The sequence below is a fragment of the Xiphophorus hellerii genome, chromosome 23 (genome assembly GCF_003331165.1).
Source record: "Xiphophorus hellerii strain 12219 chromosome 23, Xiphophorus_hellerii-4.1, whole genome shotgun sequence".
Taxonomy (NCBI): Eukaryota; Metazoa; Chordata; class Actinopteri; order Cyprinodontiformes; family Poeciliidae; genus Xiphophorus; species Xiphophorus hellerii.
The window spans coordinates 31,196,935-31,220,626 of record NC_045694.1 but is presented as its reverse complement, the minus strand read 5'-3'; the positions used below and the strand labels follow the sequence as shown (position 1 = coordinate 31,220,626).

Genomic DNA, 23,692 nt, shown 5'->3' with positions numbered 1-23,692 from the left:
TTATTTGAAAGGTTATGTTTTCATATTATTATTTTGTGTGTTGTTTACTTGACTCCTTTTCTTCTGTGAAACACTATTAACCATTTTTAGGATGTTTGGCTGGAGGTTAGAGACGTTTGCACATTCCTGTATTGTCAGCTTTCTGTGGGGCTGATTGGTTGCGGTCAGCCCCATGCCCTTGTAAGGGCATGTCCACAGAAGGTTCCAGAGCATCCTGTAGTAAAGGTCATTGGTCAAATTCTTTGTGTGACTATGTGAAAAAGCCCAACCTCCTTCCTTGTTTTTTCTAATAAAAGCGCAGTGCAGACAAAGATCTGGCAGAGTTGATTCCAGACAGTGTTTGACAGCGGTTTTCCACGTCTAGGGTCTACTCTCCTCTTCTGCAGAAAAGTAATTTGTGTCTCTGGTTGATTCTTTGCAGGTTAAGACATAAAATAAACCTATCACCTACATTAACAATAATTCAGAATGGGAAAGACTGAAGTGCATATTTAAGGTTCTTTCAAATGGTTGAAAAATATTTTCTGAGGTCAAACTGTAAAGCTGTATTTGTTAGTGTTGAGACGTTTACTCCAGACACGCACCATACGTGCACGCACAAACTACGGACACAAAGATTCTACACAAAAGCCTTTTGTTTTATATGGAAACTTTCTGTAGAAACGAAACTTAACTTTAGTTAATGCAGAGCATCGGATGACCACTGGGAGGACCTTTAGTGACGTGACACATCAGCAGACCAGGAGGCGGACCTTAGGATATAAGCAATGTGTCTTCCGTGTTTGAGCAGATGCTGTATAATTTCGGTTATATTCACTCCACAACAAATTAGCCTGTGAGGGTAAGCGTCTCTCTTTTCTAGCGCTAAAAAAGAATAAAGTAAGTAAAGTCTGATTATTTGTGTCGGCTGATTTCCTGCATGTGTGGTCACATGGTTCCGGTCCGTCAGTAAACTCATATGATAACATTAGCTAGTAAATGCTTTAAAGTGTTGAATCAACAACAACAACAAAAACTCTTCTAGAAAAAAAAAACTTTCAGTTTGTGAGACAGCTGGAAGAGAACTGAGCTCAAGGGCTGCAGTCTGATTGCTGAGCTCAAGGCGGTTTTGTTCACTCAGGTGTGGTTAAAAGTTGTTTATGGCTGTTCAGGCTGCAATTGGTCTGGACATGGTGTGAAAAAAAACCCAGAAAAGAAATAACAAAATCAGGCTGAAATCCACTGCAGTACCACCATAACACAGCAGAGGCAGCAAAGGGAAGAACAATACTGATGGGGAGCAGAGACCAAACAAAAGCTTTGACCTGGAAGAGGGTTGGTGGAGAGAGTTATTCAATTTTCCAGAGGTATGAATATTTTTTTAGCCCAATTGTATGTATACTTATTATTTCTCATGTCCTGGTAAACATATTCTCATAAAAAGATCTAGACAACTGTAAATGTAAAGATATTTTCAAAATTCTCTTAGCAGTTAGCACTGCAGTTAGCATTTCAAGTGTATAATGTTTTCTGTTCCAATATCTGCTCTTCTACCATTTAAATGATCTCTGTTTACTATGCTGTCAACAGTTCTAGCTTCTGGCTCACCTGTCAGCCTTGAATCTTAAACATGTAGCCGATTTAATGCTCGGGATTGGTCACCTCCTCCTGGTCTTATTCAGTGTTTTTAGCTGCACAGTCCGGAACCACTAGAAGGAGTAGAACTCCTTTTTTTTTTCTTTTGCGCTACCTCGCATAAGTATTACATACGCTCGCAATACTTTTGTGTTATCTCCAAAACTTTTGCTTTATCGATCACTATCCTTGACCACTATCCAGGCTTGAAAAAGCCTGATCTGCCGATTCCGATTTTGGCCAATACCTTTTTATTTATGTCTGAAATCTTGCTAAGAATAACAAATATATTGCTAAGTTGACAACAGTGAGGTGACTATTAATTCTGACATGACCTGGTGGGTGGGTTTGTCTGTCAAATCTCTGTCACGGGACAGCAGAAGAGGGAAGTGGCTGATTTTTAGACCTTTAATGAAATAAGAACTGTGCAAAAGACTGGCTTCACATGCAAGTATTGGACATTCACCAGTCTCCCAAAATTAAGAAAATCAGAGTGGATTTATCGATGCACCCCTATTTAATAGGACTTTTTTTATTTAGAAATCCATCCATACACAAATTGATTAAGAATTTAACAAGTCATTAGATGAGATTTCAGATTAACTTCTGTTGCAATCAAACTCTAGCACAGACCACTATTCATTCTCACGTTCACTATCAAACCCTCTTACTTTTCTCATTCCTATATTCTGTCATATTAGATGGGTGTGATTTAAAGCCACACACATCTAATTCTTACATTTGATAGCATATGTAACAGAGTTTGTAAGATTTGTCCCATGTATTGACAGCCCAGTAGTCATCAACCAAGATATCTCATCTTGGGGTTACATGCATCTTTGAAAGCAGTCCCTCTAATTATTGGATATTTCAACATTTTACTTGCCAGATTCAAGTTGTCCAATCAGTTCCTGTATGTGTGGTGTTGAATGGATGACTGTGTCAGACTGGCTGCAGTGCTGAGGAAACAGGAGGAGCTAATGGCCGCTACCGCTGCTGGCTCAGAACAGACAGGCTTCCAACAGAGCTGCAGAGCGTTGCTGTCATAAAAGTCTCCAACAACACAGAATAAGCGTCGCTAGATTTATAACTAGTTGTTGTTTTGGAGGGGAAAATAATCACTAGAGGAGTCTTAAAAAAAGACATCAATAAACAGCATTTTCTCTGTCTGCTGACATATGAAATAGCCCCCATTTGAGAGACTCTACTAAAGTTAATACACATTACTTTCATGTTTCAGGCACCACAGTGCTGTGTGTGTTGCTCTTATTGTTTTTGTTTGTGCATGCAGGTCAGTTTGGAACCATGAGCAGTTCAGTCTGAAGTTAGATATGTAGGCAACATTTTAAATATCATGTGGACACCTTCCTTAGCACGCATCACTGGATGGTGATACATGTCAGGGAGAAACACAGAAAGAAAAGTTTTGGTATTAAAAACACACCTGTGTTAAACTTTTCATGATGCAATTACTTCTACTGGAACTTCTGGTAATTATCCTATGAGCACCAACTGGTGGCTAAGAAGTGCAAATACATTTTACAAATGATTGAAAATCATTATGATTTTTTGCTTAAGATATTTAGATATAATACAAACTGTAGTCATGAGTATTTTTGAAATTAACTTAAATATAATTTTTTTTCTCAGAAACTACCGAATTACAGTTTAGATTTTGTAATTAGATGTTGCATTTCTGCTCCATGTAACCCCCAGCAAGCAAAGCTGCCTTTACATTCTGTTCAACATTTAATGTCACAAATGGATTATTGCTTTACCTTTAAAAAAAAAAAAGAAATGCTAAAAAGGCTTACCAGAAAGTCACTTCTCTCAATAAAACATAGTGGGTTATATAACAGAAACACAAAAAGGTACAAAAACACAGAAGTGTAAATGCAGCTTTCTTAGATATTGCAATAAAGTAAAAAACACCTTTTGAAGCTGAAGCTGACGGAAGGCCTTTAATAATATTTAATACTCCAGACTGAGATGTATGCTGTGTTTGTTGACAGAGTTGGTTTTGCACATGGATATCAAAAAAAAAAACATATGTGTTGCTTCTTGTTTTGATTCAGATGTATTAAAAAAAAGCTGTTTCCTAAACTTCCTGGGGCCGCTGGCAAGCTGACTTCTTCAGAAAGGATCAAGCTCAAGAAAGAGGAAAGGAGTTTGCATCATTCCTTTAGTCTGAATGTTAGTAGGCGGTTTGAAAGCAGGAATGAAGAGATGGTGGTGAGAGGTGGGAGGAAGGGGGGAAGCCAGAGACAAAGAAAAACATAACAGAGGCAAGTTAAAAGGAGGAGAGACAAAGAAGAGTATAGCTAAAGAGAAGGCAATGCTTCACAGATGTTAGACGTGCGGAAACAGTAAGAGCATCCATCTTTACTCAGAACACAGATATTCAGAGAACACACCACACACATGTCTTCGATTTGTTTTCCCACCTCAAATAGTTTCATTTTTCGCTGCTCGTCTTTACTTCTCAATAAACTGATACAAAGCTGCAGTTTTTCTAGGATTTGAGTTTCCCCTCCTCCTCCTTCTCTTCCTCAGTGTCTCCCCCTGCCTTTCTGTCTCTGGGGCAGCAGAATATTGATTCTTACTGTGAAACTATCAGTCCAGAAACAGAGAAGACACTGACAGGCTCCAGCAGCGATCAAATCCTTCGGAGTCAAAGTTGACATACAAACAACTTCCGGTTAGCAAGAGACAAAAAGCAGTGAGCCACGTCCACTCTGGTGTTTTTTAGCATTTTGTCAGAGGTGGTTATGACCACACACACCCGGTCGCTGGAACGCTTCCAAACAGTTTGGTGTTGAAGCTAAGAGCTTTCATTTTACTAAGAATTATTCTTTCAATAAAAATCAGCTATTTTTCCAGATATAATCCATGCAGTTGTCTGTAGTTTGGGTTTCAAGAAGAAGAATGGGCCACAGTAGGGGTAGGCCTTTACAGCATTGTTTATTGTTATATATTATTTTTATAAAATAAGTTTGATTTATCATTGCCACAAGAATTAATGTTGTTTAAAATCCCCCAAAACTGTTTGTATTATGGGATTGTTATTTTTACTATTTTCCTCACTGAGAGAATCAATAAATAAAAATACATATGAAAATATGATTAAATGCAGTTTAGTGATATAAATCACACTTTTTTATGTTCTGAGGAAGCGTATTACATATGGTCTTGTTTGTAAAGAGCATTATTTGTGTTTGTGAGATTGTGATTCCTGTTCCATACAGTCACAACTACAGTTACCTAAAAAAGAAATAATAAATAGTTCTTATTGTCACTGTAATCATTATGGGAATAAAACCACAAAATATTGTGATAAAACTGTTGCTATGTGACAGGCATCAGGTGCCAGGTTAGACATCAGTGCACTAATATTACTGAAACCATAAGCTGAAAAACTAATCGGCATTGAAAATGGTTTGAACATAATGTTTACATGCATCGACTTCATGAGCTAGTTATAAAGTCAGTGGCTCAGGACGTAGAAGCTCGTCTCATAACCGGTGGGTTGACGGTTCAAACTCCAGCTCTGTCTGTTTGAGTCCTTGGAAAAAGACTTCATGCTGGTGGTGGTCAGAGGGCCCAACAGGTGGCGCTGCTACATGGTAGCTGTCCCTCTGTCAGACTGACCCTGGACATCATGGCTACATCATAGCTTACCACCACCACCAGTGTGTGAATGTGTGTGTGAATGACTGAATATGAAGCACTTTGGGGTCTTCTGGACCTGATAAAGTGCCATAGAAGCACAAGCTTGTATGGCACTTTTCAAGTATTACATTAAACAATAATGACAATGAGTAATTATTTGTATTAATTGTTATGATGTGAACACAAGTTTGGCTCAGACATAGTCAGCTACCATACATTTTTAAAATCCCTGTAACTCAATTTCTCTGTGTGTTATTAAACTAATTCAAGATCATTTTCACTTCGGTTTATTCATTAGTATTTCAGTCTTTGACTCTAGCTTGGTTTATCAAAATAACAGAGTAGAGATTTTATCTCCCCAAGGCGAACAGGTTTTAATGTATGAAATCAAATAGATCTATATTTATCTGGCATTAACATTAAATACTGAACACGGGACCAGTTCATACCTTAAACACCTCATTTATACCAAACATTTGTTTATAGTTAAACATTAAGAAACATAAATCACAAATGTACAATGAATATATAGCTACATTTGTACTCTCAATAATTCAATATAAATTTACCAGTTATTTTGGCAACTGCTCACGTTCCACCAGCAGCTGCTGCAGAAAAGGTCATCAGCTCAGATGCTGCTTCGCTGCAGACATCACAGCCTGGATGGTTCCTGGAATATCTGGTGATTTTAATCATGGTTACACTTCCAACAGTTTGGCAGCTTCTCCACCCGGAAGCACAAAATGTTGAATTTATTTTATACAAATGTCTAGAATTTATACATCTCCAAAGCAACACCTCCTCTGGGCAAATGAATGAATATGAATTAAATGAACTTACTGTGGTGTGTCACTATACACATGTACAATGAGATTAAAGCCAAGAAAAGCCAACTCCAAAAGAACAAACAAAAAGGAAAAATCTGATCAACTGTTTGAAGAACCTAGCTTATTTATTTTCCCTCTGGGATTAATGAAATATTGATGAATTCTTCTCAAGCCTTTCTCTTGTTTTAATGTCTTTGCTGTGGTGATGCATCACCATGAAACTGTGAAGCATGGTTGTTAAACATGAATTAGGTCTTTCTCTCCTTGTAACTCTTCCAAACAAGCCATACCTGTTGAGTGTTTTCCTGGTTCTCCTTTCATGATCCCTACCATTTAACATACTAGCTCCAGCCTTCAGAGCCTTAAACATGGCTTTAAAATGTTCCCAGGTAATGAGAGGTTTTCTCAATCTGACTTTACTCTGCAAACTCAGGGCTGTCCACTCCTGGGGACACTGCCTGGGGTTTTCCACCTTTAAATAGTCTTTGTCACTACAGTAAAATGCTCCAGTTGTCTGATCAAATAACATTTTCTAGACTAATGGGAAGTAAAGCCTCATTGTTTCCTGGTGAGTAGAAACAACTGCTGCTGTAGGACAGTAGAGTTAAATGCAAAGAAGAGACTTATTTTGCTAACTGAAAAGTGAAAGCTGGATCCAACACATGTTTATTGTTCCTTAATAAATTCTTACTTTTAAATGTATCTCTTCATAGATATATAAATACTGATAATTTTCTGTCTGTTAGTGGATCAATGTTAAAGTAATATTTGGATTGAACTGGCATCAATAGGAGTAGAAGGAAGTGAATGGAATAACATGGACAGTAGAGAAGAGGAAGAGATCGGTGAACAAGGTGAAGATAATAAGTGTGGAAGGTGGAGAGATACAGTACATGGAGCTCATGAAAGATAGAAAAATAAGAGAAGTGAGGGAAGCAAATGTCAAAAAAATCAATCAATGAACGAGAGGAAGAAGAAGATGGAGTATAGAAAATCAGTTCACTAAAGTTCGCAGAAACAGAGCGCAAGTTGGAAAAATTATATATGTTAAGATACTAAGAGATGGAAATCAACTTATTGACATAAAATCAGGTGGAAAGTGTGGAAACGTGTGGGTGTACAAACTTAAGATCAGAACAACTGTAAGATTTGAAGAAAGATAAATAATAGAAAGAAGTCAGTGTAGGAGTGCCATTAAATGTAAAGATGAAAGAACTCGTTGAGAACTTAAAGGTAAGAAATTCAGAAGCTAAAGGAGTAAGAAGTCAAGTGAAAGCTGAAATGGAATCTGTGCTGGTGGAATTTGAAACAAAAGAAGTGCTAAAGGAGATTTTCTGTGGTTTCATAAGGTTTAGTGTTTGAGAGATTGTACCAGAACCAGAGATTTGGTTCAATTGTCAGGAAAATGAACGTGTTGCTAAGATATGTAAAGGAAAGAGGAGATGTGTTTGATGTTCTGGAAAGAAGAGTTGAAATATGCAGGTATTGCAGCGTGCAACGGAAGAATGAGTTAAAACTACAGTTAAACACAGAGTGTAAAAAACAGTTGAGGCAACAAGAAATTGAGGGATAAACTGTTGTTTAAAGAACTCATTTAAAGAAAGAAGTGGTGTAAGGTAGAACATGTTTTAGTTGCTGTAGGAAGCATGAGAACCAGAGAAGAATACTGGCTCTGGTGATGGGTGATAGTAAGGAACTGAGGATGGAAAATGGTTGCTCTGTTAAATCAAGTTGATGGGAAAGGAAAGATTTCATCTTTTGAAAGATGCTGGACTCATTTAGAGAGGATAGGAAAATGAATGACATAGGCAGGGGTGCAAAGTTTTGGATGCAAGTTGCTGTTACAACCTAAAGAAGAGGAAAACCGATACCAGAAGTGATGCTGAGTGAATCAGGCCTCTCTTCCTTCTGTTGTCCTGACGCTAACCCCCCGTCTCTCTGTTCAAAGTGCTGAGAGGTGAAAGTCTTGCTTCAGTTTTCCTCCCTGCTCTGCCTGTCAGTACGGAGCTCTCCATCCTGGAGTCCTCCCGGTCACAATGCTGCTACTCTCATGAAAGCCGCAGAGTTATGTGTTCAATCTCACCGCTCATGAATCCAGCTTCCATCAGCTTCCACCCGGAAAAAGGTAACATAAGCTCACTGTAAAAAAGTCACTGTAGAATTTACAATAACTGACTGGCAGCAGGGTTGCCAGTCAGTTACTGTAATTTTATTTTATTGTTTTTCTCCCCTCCAGGGATCTTTTGTGGGCTCTAGTGTCCCTTATATGAAAGTAGGCTGACAGGAAAGGGGGAAAGAGAGGAGGGAAGACATGTGGCAAATGTCGCCGGGTCCGGGAATTGAACCCGCGACGGCCGTGTTGAGGACTCAAGACCTCCAAACGTGGGTCGCACTATCCCCTACGCCACCACAGCACGCCCAGTTACTGTAATTTTTACTGTAAAGAAATTACAGTAACTTTACAGTAGCCTTACTGTAATTCTATTGCAGTTTTACTGATTTTATTGCAGGGTTACTGTAATTTTTATTACTATATTACTGTAATTTGATTAGTGTTACTGTAATTTCTTTAAAATAGCACAGTAATTATATAACATGGTTACTGTGATTTTATCACATTTTTATCATAATAAAATTACAGTAGTCCTGTAGTCATGCTGTAGTTTTTACATCCATTTGTTACAGTGTTATCAAACATCCAGCTCCATACACACATTTTAAAGAGGCAGTGTTAGGTCATTTCCAGGTACATAGTGCCTGGATATTAGAGTACAATCATGTAACTATGTTATCTTCAGTTGCTAAAAGAAATTGTACTTTGCAATTTGACACATTGAAATAATTGGGCCTCTGACTCTTTAAAAAGCTCTTACTCTTTCCAACACTCCTGCTTTCATGATAGGAGTGTTGTAGTTGGTATGATGAGCTCAGCAGATGCATAGTTCCAGCAGGTGTTTGATAATTACTGCTGCTAGTCTGCAGGAGCTGAATCAGGGAGGTGAGAAGGAGGGATGCTCTGTGAGACTGAACCTCCAAGGAGGAGCTTTGGGTAAATACATGCCGCCTTCTGAGAACAAGCCTCTAGGCGCCTCTGAATAGTTGCCATAGCAGATTCAAGGATTTTTCAAACAGGTATGAAAGAATCAAGGCAACACTCCGTTTTAGATGAAAAAATAACATTCTAACATAATGTAAAGCTTAAAAAGTCATTTTCTCATGATACTGCACCTTTAAAACTTACTGTATGTTTAACTGATGCCTGCTCTAGTGCCAAAATTCAATCATGACAGGTTAAGTTTTACATTAAAAAGCATACACCTAAATTAAAATGTTAGACTTTTTTATATTCTGCTTTCATTCTCTTTGAGAGATGGTTTATTGTCTTATCTATTGTGACTGAAAGCTACAGGTTTTTTCTTATTTGTGGTGAAGGTAGATATTAAAACTTGGTGAGTGGTAATTTGTGATATTTTACCACAAGTTGAAGGGACAGTAGGCTTCAGTGAGCAAATTTAGAGCTGTCCTCTGATGCTGCAGGCCTTGTTAGGAGCTTTCAGTGATTCATCCAGTCAATCACTTGATCAGCCTGTTTGACTTCCAACCTGTCAAAGCTGCGGTTGACAGTGGCTCTGTGAAGCAGACCAAATAAAACCAGTCTCTGCAGACGAGCAGAAACACACAGCTGTCACTGCAATCATTCCAGCCGTGTGAACTTGGCTTCATCAACTGCAGCCTGGCCACAGGGGCCCAGCGAGATGGGTGTTTGTGTGGGAGCAAAGGGGAAGGGGGAAGTTCTGAGAGGAAGTGTTGTGTGCCGTAGGAGATGCCATTCTGGGTGCAGCTGGTGCCCTGGCAAGATTAGACGCAGAGGAAAAGCCATGATGACAGAGAAAGATGGAGGGCATCAAACGCCCATGCAGTCAGCAGCCGTTCCTCTCAGGGTAAACAGTTCAATAAGAGCGGTGCCAGAGATAGCTGTGATGCCTGCTATGATGCCAGGCCCAGGGCTCTTCAACCATCTGATATTGACAAAACATCCAGCGCGTGCTGCGGAGCAGATTTCACAGACATGCTCAGCGGCTAGTTCTGTGAAGCTAACCAATGGGAATCCTAGCTGTGATTGAGGTTGCAGCAGTTGGAGAACTGAAGTAATTGTTAACTGTTTTCAGCAACAGTTTATTTTATTTTTTTTTTATTTCTGTGGTTCTACGATGTGAGGAAATGAAACGCAAGAGCAAGTGCAGCTATAGTCTTCCTGGCTATCAGGAAAAACGACTCAGAAGGTGGCATGAAGCAGCACGGAGGACTCAACACACATCACAACATTGAGCATGTAATCAGACAAAAAATAAATCAGGTACAGATGATTCATATTCTCATGCACACCTGTGTGTTGTTGCTTTTTCTTAAGTAGAATGACACAAAATGACTTCAGAAAAATACAATCTAAAGCTTTCCACAGTGCAGCAATGCCAGAACGGCTGGTAATGATGAAACCATTAGCTTAAAGAGTTCTTGGTTGTTTGTAATAAACAGTGAAAACATTTATTCAGAGTGATTTAACATTAACATGCAAATGTGTTCCTACAGTTTGGAAAAGTATGCAATTCTATTTACATCTTTTCTACAGTAATAATGGGAAAATAAAATAGAGTGTGGGATTGTTTTAGTATTTCCAGACTTTGTCACATCCCACTGTCTAGAGTTTATGTCTCCCTTCCTGTCTTTATTTCAATCATGAAGTTATATTATATGAGCTTCCCTACATGCACCAAAACCAGAACTATGAACTATGAAGCTTAACTGATAAGCACTGCAAGTTAGAGTCACCCTGGTAACAATACTGATCATCTTGGTTTTTATGTTTTAGGATTTAAAGAAATTAGATATTCTATTTCTGCGACAGACTGGCGACCTGTCCAGGGTGACCCCGTCTCTTGCCCGGAACGTTGGCTGGAGGTAGGAACCAGCACTCCTCCTGACCCCACTAGGGACAAGAGTGTTAGAAAATGGATGGATGGATGTTACAGCAGTGAATTCAAAGCTGGGACAGTGAAGCAAAGACTTGAATAAAACGATCATTGCTGAGCAACTTTAAACACTGAAATAGATTAGTTCTGTTTTCTCACATTTTATGGTGTTTGGGAGCTTTGAAGATCAATAAATAATTCATTGAGAGATTCATTTATGCACCGTATTATGTTGACATAATCCCTCTTAATTTTTTGTGTAATATTACAATTTGTTTTACAACATAATGTGAGAGTGAACTGGGATGTTCTAATCAACAATTTGTTCTTTACAGTTGCTGATCTTTAGCTGTCCATGGACATGGACCTTCAGCTACTGTTTCTACTGACACAACATTCTTATCACCAAACAGAAACCTGAACCTGTTTTAGTGCATTAAAAGATTTAAAGACAATTTTAAATTGAAATGTATAACATGTTCTATTTGCTTTTAGTTAAAACAAAGAAAATCAACACACACCGAATAAAGCTGCTTAACATAAAATAATAGAATTATAGATATAATTTTGCCTAAAAAATTATATTATTATTGTTATTTATTGTTTTTTATTTTAATAAGCAGATTTACAACACGTGTGTGTTGAAAGTCACTCTGAGATGAGAATCAGCTGTTTCACATACTCGTGATTAGTGATATTCAGAGAATAGTCATAAAAATCAAGAAAATAACTAGTGTGACCTGAAACATTAGGCCATGTGAACGAAGGAAAAATACTGACTGCTGAATATAACTTTTGTAAATAAATTAATAAACTAAAACCAGCCCTTGTAGTTAAATGTAGCAAAATGCATCCTAAATACTACAGATTATCACCTTTAGAGATGATAATCTGTAGACTGTGAGGCAGTGTGGGATTTATTGGGATTTAGAGGGCAGCTCTTGCTCATAATTTAATTTTTCAGAACATGCATGATAATATTAACGTGGCCCAGTTAGAACCAAACAACCCTTATGGCATGTAAAACTTGAAGTTACTTTATTAATCCCAAATCTCCTTAGCATAGCCACCAGACTTCCATGAACTTAGTGTTTGCATTTGCAAACTTAAAGGCATCATGAAGAATTTTCTTAATATTTGGAACAATGCGAGGCAGAGCTCTGTCTGGAAGCCTTCTATGTGCTGCCCTTTCTGTTGATTAACACAATTTCACAGTTCATGTGAAAGTCATCTAAAACCCAATTAAAAGTGGTTCATGGTACATTCCTCCTCATTTCCACAGATCACAGCAACTGCCAGAAGAATTAAAAGGTAAGATCTGGTAATTACCTCCAAACCAGCCCAGAAAATTCTGATCTATTATGGGATTTCTGCAGCAGGCTTATCAAGGCCTTATCAGACAGCTGCATGATTACTAAGACCAAACTCCTGGGATGGAAAATGAGGATGAAATAGTCAGTGTAAAATCTAAAATGACAGAAAACAGCAGTGACACGCTGCTGAGGTGATTGTGGAGTTTCGATAAAATCTGCGTATTTTGCACACAGATGAAAGGACAAATGGAAGAGGGGTGTGTGTGTGTGTGTGTGTGGGGGGGGGGGGGGTTGGTTAACAAAGAGGACGTTGAGTGAGAAACCAAACCATAGCTACTTCACTTTTACTGTGTTTTGGCATCATTGTCATGTGTCCTGATTGGTGTTGATTAGAGCTGCAGCCAGAAGAAATCTCATGCCATTAATTTAGGCCTAGTCCACACATAGCCAGGTCTTTTGTAAAATGATACAGCAGAGATATTTGTTTCTATAAAATAATCTCATCCACACCAGTTTAAGGAAAGTGTTCATCCTCATGAACCTGCTGAATTACACCACTGAGCTTTGTTTTAAACATGCCACACCCATAGAGGGCAGTGTAGGGCAAAGATAAAACCTGTCCGCCAATCACAATCCTTTAAAACAACCACCACTTCCTGTTAGGAAACAAACATGGCGCCAGGAGATTAATTTGTCTGGACAGAGATTGAACTATTTTTAAATACTGCGTTAGAAAATAAAGTTTATAAATTATAAGAGGATGTGGACTGGAATCATGTTAAAGTCAGTATGTGGATGTTAAACGCCACTGTGCCTCGATTGGGAGGGACAGCTGGTGTAAAGCGGCTGAACTCAACATATTGGAGCAGTTGGACTTATAAAAAAACAGGTAAAAAGTTTCTGAACCAACATAAAAATCAGCACCTCTCTGACAGCAGCCATCTTTCCTCCACTTCATGGTCAAACTGTAAAATTGGTGGCTGATGTGACGTCAGTGCTGCTTTATTTGCTGCAGACTCTCATTCACTGACCTCTGAATCGACAGTTTCCAGTGTCCACACAAACACATGTTATGCATTGATGAAAGGCCAAATCGCCTAAAAGTTTACTTGGTTTATCAGATGGGCAGCTACGTGTGGACTAAGCCTTAAATTCAAACTCATTTCAACTTAAAGCCCAAACATAGTTGTTTAGAATATGCAGGCAATTCATTCTAATCCTACCGACTGACTAGAAATCACCAGTGCAGTAAAGTTCAGTTTATTATTGCAATTAAAACAAATAATTTATCCAATCAAACCCAGTCAACTGCAGCTGTTTTGTAGCCATTTTGGTAATAAAAAATATAGTATATAACATATTCAACATACTGCCTATTTGAGTGCTGTGAGTTGTAGTCCACACCTATTTGGTTCCACAATCCCAGCTACATGCTCTGATGCTGGTAGTGAGGTAGACTTAATATGACCACAGTCCTCATTTTTCATTTTTCTGGTATGATTTTAATGCCATTATGCAGACAATAAACACTTTTATGTATACACACTGGAAACAGGTCTTCTGAAGCAGCTGGTGGTAGGTTAAAATATGTTCAGAGGAAGTAATGGGGTTCTGGTTTACTGAAGAATGGCTGCTGTGTTTCCATAAAGGATCACAAAGTAAAGGAAAGCTTTAGACGGCTTATCAAAGATCATGATGCATCATTACGGTGGTAATTATGGGACCAGCCTGATTCACAGAAATTTAATGTAGTGTTAATTGCAAGAGTGAAATAAGGACATCCTGGTTTTAAGTTGGTGGTTTAAATACAGTTTTGTACATTTCTGATATCCTACTGAGAAAATATTCCTAGAATAATAATTGAGCATAGTGGGTAAAAACAAATTGGGTAAATGGAAAAACACATGAGAAATAAATGATGATTGAAGTGGAAAGTTCTCCTGCAGTTTATCTTTTTTAATATTAGATTCAACCTAATTGATCTCTGTTGGGAAATTGTCTCTGTGCAGCAGGGAATGGACTTCAGGGGGGAGCAGGAGACATAAAGGGAGTCGTAAACATTGTAGAGAGTAGGAAATAAAAATAAATAACAGAGCTAGAGAGAGCTAAACAAATTAAGGCACAAGCAACAAAAAGAGGAGATGTTTGATAATCCAGGGTTGGATGGTTGTTTGCTTCTGAATCCACCCAGAATTAGTCTAAAGAAAGTCTCCTAGTGGCTCTGTTAGAATCCAGTTCAGTACATCACCACAAACGCTCATCTCCCATGTTTTATTTTGTTATAGAACCTCCAGTTATAGCAGCAAGCTACAGGCTGGGCAAGTTCTTCTTTCCAGGAGTTGTCCTCCATTAATGATCAAGACAAGAACTGAGCCATGTCTTTACACATCTGCTTCCTGTTTTTCATTAAAAGGTCATGGTCAGGTGTAAGGCTGCCCTGTCCTTCTACAGCAATCATGCAACATCAATTCATTTCTTTTTGGGATTACAAAAATATTTTGGAACTGAACTGGATTAACCTCTATTTGAATATAACTAAAAAAATTGGTGTTTTAACTCATAGTTTCATAAATAATGTTGAATAAATGACTGAATTGAGCATTTTTGCTCACAGGAATTACTGTCAATGAGACAGATGATGAAAAGTGTAAGTGATATTATAATACAGCTGTTGGTTCTTCTGTGTTGATTAGAAAAGGTTCACTAAAAACCAACTTACATCAGAATGTTTTTCTTCCTTTCAACATGAGCTGCAAACAGCAGACCTGCATGTAGTCAGGGAGGTAAACTGCAGTAAGCAGTGGAATGAGAAACAGCCTTCCAGTCAGGGACGCAAGACAAACTGTGCCAACACAGCCCTGGCATCTGAAATCAATATGTCAGCTCTCTGGCCCTCACCATGATGGCTCCCAGAGGTATGATAACGAAGCTCAATTTCTGAGAAGGAGAAAAAAACACAAAAAAACAAAGAAAGGATGGAGTTGAAAAAAGAGCTCATGTGTCCAACAGCCAGCCTGGTCCAACCTTTCAAAAAACCTCCCTAAATGAAACTGAAATTTAAAACATCTTTTACATGCATAATATGTTCCTGCCGGTTATTGTTAATTCAGCCCCATAAATCACAGACTTCACTGAAGAGCAGCTTGGCGAGATTGAATGCTTTTGGAACTTTTTCACCTTTTGTGGAATCCATGAGTTTTATTTGTTTTTTATGTTACGGACCAATGCAAAGTACTGCATACTTCTATGCAATCTAAAAACTATTGAATTTTGTGAAAAGAAAAAAGTTCAATATTTTTTGCCACTCATTTGAGAAAGAGAAATCCACATACAGAATTATTTCACATAGAGGGAAATATTTCAAGTCTACGTCTGTTTTAATTTTTCTGATTATGCCTTACAAGTAAAGAAGAAATCAGTGTCTCAGAAAATTAAAACATTACATACATTTCTGTGCAGTCAATACTTGGTTGGGCTCCTCTTGCATGAATTACTGCATCAGTGGTCTGTGGCATGGAGCACTGATGAAGGTCATCTGCCTTGTTGGGTCTGGAGTCTCTCATCTCCCCAGAAGATTTCTATGGGGTTAAAGGTCAGGGGAGTTTCCTGGCCAATCAGAAACAGGAACACCATGGTTACTGAAGCAGCTTTTGGAACCTCTGGCAGTGTGGGCTGGTACCAAGTCCTGCTGGAAAGTCAAAGCAGCATCTCCATCCAGCTGGTCAGCAGAGGAAGCATGAAGTCTCTAGAATTTGCTGCTAGAAGCTGCATTAACTGTGGACTTCAGAAAACCCAGTGGACCAGAACCAGCAGATGACATGGTGACCCAAACCATCACTGACTGGAAACTTCACACTTGACTTCCTGTTCCTCTCCACTCTTCCTCCTGATTCTGGAACCTTGATTTATTATTTTCAACTGAAAAAAGAACTTGTTTCCTACTTAGCCCATGAAAGACTCTGTGATGTCGGGAGGAACGTGGCATTTGTTGCCCGTATGTAGGATCTGTCTGGTTGCAGCCGCTGTGACTTCAGCCCCGGTTCACTACTAGTGTATCTCCCCCAAATTCTTAAATGGATTTTACTTGACAATCCTCTCAAGGTAGTTCTCCATGTTGCTGGTGCAGTGTTTCCTTCCACTCTTTACCTTCCACTTCATTTTCCATGAATTTGCTTGATTACAGGACTGTGAACAACCAGCTTCTTCAGCAATGATCTGTTACGGATTTCCCTCTTGTGGAGAGTGTCAATGAACGTCTTCTGGACATCTGTCCAGTCTTACCTATGGTTCTCTAGGCCACAATATTACCATTATATAACATTTACACATTGAAAAAGATTCAAACAACAGACTGTTGTCAAATTCTAATTTCAAGACACTGAATTTTGGGTTTTCATTATCTGACTGCCATACCCATCAAACTTACCAGAAACAAAGGCTTAAAATATTTAACTTTGTGCATAATAAATCTAATATATAATCTATGAGTTTCACTTTCTAAAGCTGGACAAAAATATTGAACTTATGTAGAATAACATATACCAATTTAATACGCACTTTTCAGAATTCTTAGTAAGAATGTTTTGGAAACTAATTTTGTAGGTGCTACTGTGTGACGATCAATCTGAAGGGAAAGTGTGTAAATAACAGACAATCCTAAAAGGCCTCATTTTTTCTCCATGTAGTAAATTTTAAGGCTGTGTTTTTATACCAGCTAAGGCAAATCATCTGTTTGTATTCATGTGGCATGCTTACATATTTTTGGCATTTTTGTAGCGAAAGCATTTGTCAGCCGGAGCGGTGCATGCTACAGCAAAGTGTCAGCAGAAGAGAAATGCTTGGAAGTCTCTGGAAACGCTGTAGGCAACAAGTGTCGCTTGATCGCAGCAGAAAAGAGGCCTTCACTTCCACCTCCTGCATGTTCCACAGACATGAGGAAAGAAGCCATGTCATCCTGACACACTAGCTGAAAATGGCTATATCATTTTGACGTACTGCATATATACAAACACAGAACCTGTCATCGTGGACACAGGGCCTGGAGAAAGGTCTGACAAATACTATTTTGTACCATCTTCCCTCTAAATTCAGTCAATCCAGACGGTTGCTCTTGGAACACATTTTGATTGCACTACTTTGTCATGGGAGTGTTAGCAGACAGGGCTGTGAGTAAGCCCATTATAGCAATGGATGATATCAAGATCCATTAGTGTGCAGGACAGAGGACTCAAGCTTTGCACATCTTTGTTTCTACAGAAAAAGATACTTTCTTGACATCCAAAGAGCTGGAAGGAAGATTCATCTGAGAAAAAGGATTCATTCTAGTCTTCTTCTTCTGTCCATCATTGTTCTTCCAACAGATTGTCAGTTTGTCCTAGACAGATGTAGCTTCTCTGCTGCCCTCACTGTCAAGAGGTCTTTGTTCAATAACTCATCCTTTACCAGCTCACTATGAAGAAGCTCTGACTGCTGGACAGCCAGTTCTGTAACCCGGTCTTAGACTGTAGATTTATTCTCATTCTGCTGTTCCTCATGTTTCAGAAAACTGTTGATTCAACTCAATAATGTTATGAATCACAATGTTCTTACTTGTGAGGCCATTGCAGAACAAGACGGGCTGTGTCTCCTTGAAGGTAGCTTAAAGAGCTTAAAGCTTAAAGAGAAGAAGATGATGTTGGAATTTAACTATAATTAAAGAGTACATGGAACATAGTTTATAAACTAAATAAGTTTAAATAGTTTAGTTTGAATGACATCCACATTTTCAAAAAAGTCTATGTCTCTTTTCTCTGTCTATGCTGCACCTGAATGTGGATTTGTGGATAAGACATTAAGGCTTAACAATGCAAATCATGACGTTGTTCTCTTTTACTTCTGGCAGGAAGAGCTTATTTTCTCTTGTACCTGTCATAAGTTGTTCAGTATAATAAAAGTGTCAGCTGAATGTCTGCAATGTAAATGTAACCTTAAATCAAAAAGCTCTTTACTCTGTGATGCACTTTCCCCTTTCACTTTCTTTATCATCAAAAACCATGTCAAGTCCGTGTTGTTATCTTCTTTCACGTCCCTCTCTGCCTCCTTCCTCTCCTGATTCTGGTGAAACAACAAACCCAGTGAGTGGTGGTGATAGGTGACGCTGTGGATGAAAGCCTCTGACCGCAGCAGCTGTCACAGAGCTCAGCAAAGAGGTGAAACAAGCAAATGCAGAAAGAGTTTGGTTGGAGGGGGAATGAACTAGGTGGAGATGTTAAGCCAAGCTGTGGACTGTCGCCTTCACTGCTGTGAGCTTCCAACTGTAGCAGCTGAGGACTGAAACTTGCCTTCTGTGACAGATACACAGAAGAAATTCTGCCCACAAAGCCAATCATTCTATCGTTAACACACACTCTTGTTAAGGATCTATCAATCAATCTAGTTTATTTGTATCGCACATTTAAAGCAGTTCAAAGGGCTTTACATCATAAAAAAACAAAAATACAAAGTCATAGAAGACACCATGCAGCAGAGGTCGCACTAGACGTTTTGTTGTTCGTCATTTTGACTGATGATGTCAAAAAAATTCATATTCTATTTTTACCAGTCAATTTTTTAAATGATATTGACATAGGCTATTCAGTTGCATTTCATTTTTATGTGGTTTAATTAACAGTCAGCCGGCTGAACCACAAATCCAGAGTCAGTGTCAGTCAGTGTTTGTTTCTCTGATGTGACAAAAACCACTGAGTGAGGCCCCAAAAATTTATAATAAATGAAACTAAAATACTCCACTTTAATTATGAGAACTTCACCTGCTGGGGCCTGAACACACAGCCTCACAACGTCCTGCTAGTCCACATCTGGAGGAGAAATGTGCGCTAGTTAGTCAGTCCAGTTGGATCTGTCTGATCCACTCAAACTGATTAACTTTAATTAGAGGTCAGAGACTAAATTAAACCCAAAATATTATTTTAATGATGATTTTACTGCTTTTGTCCACCACCATTTTAGAAAGCAATGCAACTTCTGTTTTGGGGTTTTGTTCTCCCTCTTATGGTCTTAAGAGGCGAGGTCAATTGGACCCAGGAACATTTTACCCTGTGCATGGTGTCCAGGTGTGCGATTTTACAAGGGTTTTTTTTGTATAGTTTCCCTTCCCCTGCTGTCCGACCGTGACATCTGCTGCGCTAATCCTGATCTTTGCACTAAGTCCGTGGGAGGGTAATGTCTTCCAGCTCCATTTTTTTTTGCTTGTTGAAACCAGAAGGTGAGTCAAGTGCAAATCTTCTTGGATCACCTCCAGCACTGCTAGAGCGGAGAAGGGCGGAGCCGTGTGCACATTTAGTTGTGCAGAGCACTGCGCTTGTTACAAATTCTGCACCTTTATCTATTTCCTCCAGTTAAACTTCCTGTTCCTCTATTTAGACTATAAATGGATTAACACAGCACAGCTCTCTTCAGCTTTAGCTGTACCGCCACACTGGAGAGTAGAATTATACTTGCCACAACAGTTAAAATTTGGAATCTGAACCAGACGCGCTCCAAAGTTTTCTGTTCATAGCTCTTCAAGACACTGTCAGCTTCCTGTCAGCAAGGTGGATTTAATTAGTGTCCATGTCAGAAATGATACTCAGAAAACATTTTTTCCTTGATTTATTTTAGTTGCCTCTACTTTGTACTCATGTGCACCAATAAGGGGTGTGAATTATAACATGTCAAAATGATGGACGGGCTTCAAATTTTTTCACCTTTTTTCTTTTTTTTTAAATAGTCAAATATGGAAAATGTTCCAGTAAGACTTTCCCTGCCATACAGTAAACAATTACAGAAAACCAGTAACAAACATTACATTTTATTACCATTTACTATGGTTCTAAAGCAGCTTTCAACAGATGGGCTTTAGTCTAGATTTAAAGGAACTCAGTGTTTCAACTGTTTTTCAGTTTTCTATAAGTTTGCAAAACACTTAAAAATCACAGAAGAAAAACAGAAGTGGAAAGTAAACAGGAAATACGGAAATAATTGTTCTTAGATCTTTTTAGAGCAACTGAGAAGCTATTCCCACAAGTAACATCCACCATTTGCTTTCATACTGAGCTAGTTCTATTTTCACAATTCTTAAAACTAAAGAAAATGATCAAATTTTCTCCTCGTATGGTTTTCAGAATTATTTCTGTTTTTAGTTCTGCTCAAAACTGCTCTAATTTCAGATACAAAACACAGAATGAAAGAGCCTGCGCCCATAAATCTGTCTACACATAATTACATGTCGGACACACATGCAAAATCCCCCTGTGACAGTTGGACATATTCCAACATGTTACACATATTCACAACCACAAGGCTACTGTAGTTAGAAAAGGGGTGACAGATGGACCAAACAGGGCTCTTAAAGCCTTTTTTCCTAGCAAAGCTCTGCTGGGATTCAAAGAGAAGGACCACTCTGACAAAAACATGTTGATAATAGAAGGGTCCCACAGAGCTGGGACAGGGCAGCGGCGGGGTTGAGGCAGAGACATTAGGACAGCTAGATGGGATGGATGCACGAGTGGCTTGATGGAAAAGTAGGTTGGTTTCTGTGGCTGGGGAGAGCAGGAGATGTCTGCTGAGATCCCCAGAGGTGTGGTCATGGCCAGATGGTGTTTGTGAATTTGTGACCCGACAGTGGAATCAGAGAAACAAACAAACATACCTGACTGAAAAAGAAACTTGAATTTGGTCAGAATGCCATGTGTTTGGATGAGGTTGGATTGGAATAGGACACTGGCTGCTCTGGCATTTTATAACTAACTGGGTTTCAAGCAGTTTAGACACTTAGAAGATTAAATTTCAATGAACTAATTACACAGATTACAATGTCAACAAAAATGTATAAAATTTTTTACATACAAAAGTTCTGCCAGTAGCCTTTGTATTGACTCGTTTCTTGTACGCCTGTAAATCTGAGACACATTAAGCTGTTCAAAAGAAAAATAGCATCTCAGTGCTTGTAGCCGCAGCACAGACGTCTCCAATGCTAAGATCAGCGTCTACAGTCCACATTTCTAAAGTAGTTCCATCAATAATCAGGAGTTCCTGAAACACTGGAAATATGAATGGATATAATAAGACTTTGATCTAATCTGATGGAAAAATCACCTGAATAAGAGATTTGAAAACAAGAAATACTGTCACCTTCCAAAAATAATTGCCAAAATCATTTTGTTCCAAAATCATTTTGTGCCAAAAGTTATTTTGGAGAAAAAAAAAATCACCACCTCTTTTTCTGCAAAAGATGTTTTGGACAAAAAAAATAAAAAATCACTTTTTGTAAATAAAAAAATTGACTTCATTGTTTTAGGAAGGGGATGAGTTCATTTGTCTATATATTAAATAATATAGCAGCCAGCGAGTTTTGGGATTGAAAATGTTGCTTATTTTATTGATTTGTGGTTTTTGATTACATTGAAATTAATTTTGATTGAATAATTACAGTTCCTACAGTTAATATGATTAAAGTTTTAATTGAGTCCCACCTCTACTAATTATACAAAATCTCTCCCAAAATGTTTTGAATTATTAGGATAAAATCCCCAAACAATAGGTTACAATATTAAGAACCAAACTCGGTTGCTTTGATGAAGGTCTGTGGATTCAAGCAAAAGATTTATTGAGTCAATTGAATTAACAGAATCTCAGCCTGGTACATCACATGCCAGTGACACTTGATTGGTCAAGCTATAAAAATGTATAAGGTTCTTTGAGTCCATGCTGAGCTCATCCTGACAGGCCCCAGTGCTTTGGCATGATACCTGCTTCATGGCTGCCATGGCAACTCTGGAAAGTTTTCTTGAAAAAAAGATAAACCTGTGGACTCTTACTTTCAGGAGTCACCAGCAAACAGAGCCCCATTACGCAGTGCTTCCTTAAAAGTGCTGCTCCATGCTGCTCACAAGTTCTGATAAATAAATCAGTGCTCCCACACACACCTGCACACGCCCACACACTCACTCCCCCGCATGCGCCCCCTCACACACACACACCGCAGACACACTGTCAACATCCTTCTTCCATTGCCCTCTGCAGTGATTTCACTCTTGTGAATAATGCATTAGCTAAATGCTTATGTTGAATTATTAGGATGTTTTATTCAGGAGCGGGCCAGGGCTACCTCTTCTCTCCACATTAAGGAAAGCTTTGGGGTGGGGTTGGTGGGGGTAAGGCGCCTAAGCGCTTCAGCGCAGTGGAACATGATTTGGATTAATTAGTAATGGTGGGTGTAAGGTGCTGGAAATGTTACATTAATGCAGACATGCTGGTTGAGGCCCGTGGAGCTTCCAGTGGTTCCATCTCATCTACAGCAGGAGAGCGGGTGTATAGTTCAATCCTCAGGCCACCGGATGGACAAGCAGCTCCTCAGCATCAGACTCCTTCAGATGCACTGCAGAATGACGTCCTCGCATTAACCTGATGTGGATTCCACACTGCTGTAGTGAACCTCGATTACTGCAACACAGTTTTCACTGGACTATCAAAAACAATGTCACTGGGAGAGTCCTTACTGAAACAAAAAGAGATCAGTCCTCAGGTCCTTCACTGACTTCCTGTTGATCAAAGAAGAGTATTTAAAATCTCACTAATGGTTTACAAAGCATGAACTACAACTCTGATCTTCTCCAACACTATAAACCATTAAGACCTTTAAAGTCATCTGAATCAAACCTGATAATCGTTCCAAGAGTCAGAACTAAAAATGTTGAAGCAGCTTTATGTTTTTATGCTGTTCACAGTAACAGTGCTCCACCCTGAGCTCTTCTAAAGTGAGGTTAAGAACATTTTTATTTGCTGCTGCTTACTCTTAACCTTAAAAAAAAAGGGTATTTTTGTTATGTTAATACAAAGTGCTTCTTTGTATACACACTTTGGATTGTCTCAGGCTGAAAAGTGCAATATGAATAAGTTGCGTTGCCTTAACACTATGAGCATCTGAGTTGTAGAACCCTGGTGTCCACTGAAGCTGCCCCTCAGCGTCCGCTGGCCATACAGGACACCTCAGAGCTGTTCTCCCTCCTGGAATGATCTTATAAATGTAGCTTTGTCAATGAATACGTAACAACATCCAGCCAACATAACAGGGGGAGAGAATACCATCACATCTGAATATTAGCCACACCCACTTACTTTGAAAAACTTCACATGTATAAGATGTGAAGTTTTCCTTTGATGTTTTAAAAACTTGTTTTACTATAATTTGACTTTTTATTTCCCCCTTTCTTCTTGATTATTAACAAAATTGTGTGAAAAAAGGTCTTATGTGTCAAAAGATTGTGTACGTACATCTGTG

The 23,692-nt window shown here is 38.7% G+C and overlaps 1 long non-coding RNA gene across 1 annotated transcript; it reads left to right on the top strand.

Annotated features, from left to right (window-relative positions):
* Positions 1 to 837: 837 nt before the first annotated feature.
* On the top strand, positions 838 to 5,008 carry LOC116714039 (uncharacterized). Its single transcript, XR_004337982.1, has 3 exons — positions 838 to 974; positions 3,500 to 3,503; positions 4,997 to 5,008. It is a non-coding gene; the product is annotated as an uncharacterized LOC116714039 (long non-coding RNA).
* Positions 5,009 to 23,692: the final 18,684 nt, after the last annotated feature.